Source organism: Scylla paramamosain, chromosome 41, assembly GCF_035594125.1.
Source record: "Scylla paramamosain isolate STU-SP2022 chromosome 41, ASM3559412v1, whole genome shotgun sequence".
In the NCBI taxonomy this organism is placed as follows: domain Eukaryota; kingdom Metazoa; phylum Arthropoda; class Malacostraca; order Decapoda; family Portunidae; genus Scylla; species Scylla paramamosain.
Genome location: NC_087191.1, coordinates 12,521,967 through 12,524,466, shown reverse-complemented (window position 1 = coordinate 12,524,466; position 2,500 = coordinate 12,521,967). Strand labels below are relative to the sequence as shown.

General features: G+C 33.2%; 1 long non-coding RNA gene across 1 annotated transcript in view; it reads right to left on the bottom strand.

Annotated features, from left to right (window-relative positions):
• Window positions 1-2,420: 2,420 nt before the first annotated feature.
• The window catches only part of LOC135092869 (uncharacterized), a 12,409-nt gene continuing 12,329 nt past the window's right edge, over window positions 2,421-2,500 (bottom strand). The window contains exon 6 of the long non-coding RNA XR_010263100.1: window positions 2,421-2,500. This exon is cut by the window's right edge and continues 539 nt beyond it. This is a non-coding gene — a long non-coding RNA (uncharacterized LOC135092869).

Below are 2,500 nucleotides of genomic sequence, written 5' to 3'. Positions count from 1 at the left end.
AGATAAATAGAAATAAAATAGTTACCCTTGTTAGTGTAAAAGAAAACGTAAATATATGCTTTCCTTACTTGATATTTTGTTTTTTATTAACTGAACACGAAAATCAAACAAACATGTAACTTACTCATTGCAAATATAAAAATAAGTTAGAATGAACTGAAAAAGAGAGAAAACTGATAAAAGAAAATAAATAAAGAAGAAGAAAGAAGAAGAAGAAGAAGAAGAAGAAGAAGAAGAAGAAGAAGAAGAAAACGGGACTAAAAGCAAGAAAATAAAAACAAAACAAGAATAAAAACACCCCAAAAACAAACAAAACAAACAAAAAACAAACAAACAAACTTACTTTCTCAACCCTTTACTTCTGCGTCACAAAGGGTTGGGTAGGGAGGTTGTTGGAGGTCACAGGAGATCAGGGAGGAGGTGGTGAAGGCGCCCTGGCACTGGCGGAGACTGGGCAAGGTCAAGGAAGGTCAAGGGAGGTCAGGAAAGCGATTGGTTGTGATTCTATCTGGAAGCTTGACTTGTATTGCTAAGCTCGGTGAATGGAAGGCTTCGGCGACTAAAGATTCGGCTCCGTGGTTTGCTTATTCTTGATTTTCCCCTTTTTTCTGATTTGTTTTCAGTTGTTGGTAATTTTTTTTCATGTCGTCATTTATTTTGAGATGTTAATGTGTTTCCTGTTTTTGTTGTTTCTATTTTTCTTTTCTTTTCTCTTCTTTTTATTAATATTTCGGCTTGTTAGGTAATTTTTTTTTTAATTTTTTTTTTGGTTTAGAGTTCTTATTTCTTTCCGGTTCTAATTTCTATTCGTTGTCTTTTTTTTTTCTTCTTTATTTCATTATGTTTGTCTTTACTTCGGTACGAGGCTTCGGACACTAATATCTCGGCTCCCTGGTTGTAATTTTTGTGGTTTTCCTCCATTTCTTGATCTATTTTGACGTTTTTCACTGTAATTATTTGTTATTAGTTTTATTCTTGTATTTTCGCTACTTTTGAAGGTTTAAGTGTCAAAAATTACCCTCGCTTACTTATCCAGTCTCGTTTTCTTCCATTTCCTTCTTTATTTTGTATTGCTATTGTTATTCATACATGTTGTCATTTTTATTTCACTTCTTTTCTATCATTAAACGTCTTTATTCTAATTTTCATTTATTCTTTTTTTTTTTTTTTGTATCGTTAATTAATAGGCTTTGGCATCTTATATTTCAGCTAAAAAAAGAAGAAAAGGAAAGCATTTTGACTCCTTCCGTGTTTTCATTTTTTTTCTTCCTTTTCTTTTTTTTTTTTTTATTAAGTTACTGGCATTACTACCTGTTTTGCTTCTCTTTCTTGTTCTTTTACGTCAAATTGAAGGTTTCGGCAGCTCTCATTTCGGCTCCTTTGTGTTTTCTTTTTTTCCCATTTTCTTTGATTTCCTTGTTTCATTTTCTTTCTTCTTTACATCAGTTGTTGTTATTTTTTGTCTTTATTTATTTTATTGTTTGTTTTTATTTTCTTTTCTCTTCTTTTCCTGTTTATTATCATTTATCGTTCGTTATCCTATTCGTTATTCTCCTTCGTACCTAATTATTGGTTATTCCTCATCACCTTTTTTCTTCTTTATATAATTTTTATCATTATTATTATTATTATTATTATTATTATTATTATCATTATTATTATTATCATCATTACACTAACATATCATAAAATTAAACAGATCACATTTTAATTACCTATCTACGTAATCTGTGTTATAATTCTTAGTTATTAGCTTAAAGGAACATGAAAAATAACAAAGATAGATAGATAGATAGATAGATAGATAGATAAATAAGATTGATAATAGAATAACCAACTAGTAAATAAATAAATAAATGAAACGACTCGATGTAACTCAAATCTCGTTTTCTTTTTCTCTTTTCTTTTTCTTTTCTATCTTTCTTTCTTTCTTTAACTTTTCTTTTCTGTGATTCTGTGTTATTCCTCGCATCTCTCTCTCTCTCTTTCTCAATAATTTTCCGCAAGCTTTCACTCTCTCTCTCTCTCTCTCTCTCTCTCTCTCTCTCTCTCTCTCTCTCTCTCTCTCTCTCTCTCTCACCTTTCACTAGTAATTACAGATAAAAGGGAGAGAAGAAGGTAAGATTCGAAGGGAGAGAGGGAGAGAGGGGAGAGGGAACAGGACGAAGAGGGGGGGGTGTTTTGAAAGGGGGGAAGGGGGGTCTCCAATGATGTGTGTGTAGCGTTTTTCAATTGTCGATATGAGAGAGAGAGAGAGAGAGAGAGAGAGAGAGAGAGAGAGAGAGAGAGAGAGAGAGAGAGAGAGAGAGAGAGAGAGAGAGAGGTGGGTGGTTTGCAAGAGAAGCGAGTGAGGTGAAAAGAAAGTGCTCTCTCTCTCTCTCTCTCTCTCTCTCTCTCTCTCTCTCTCTCTGTGTGTGTGTGTGTGTGTGTGTGTGTTCTCGTGAGTACATACATATGCTACTGTACTTCATCATAACACACACACACACACACACACACA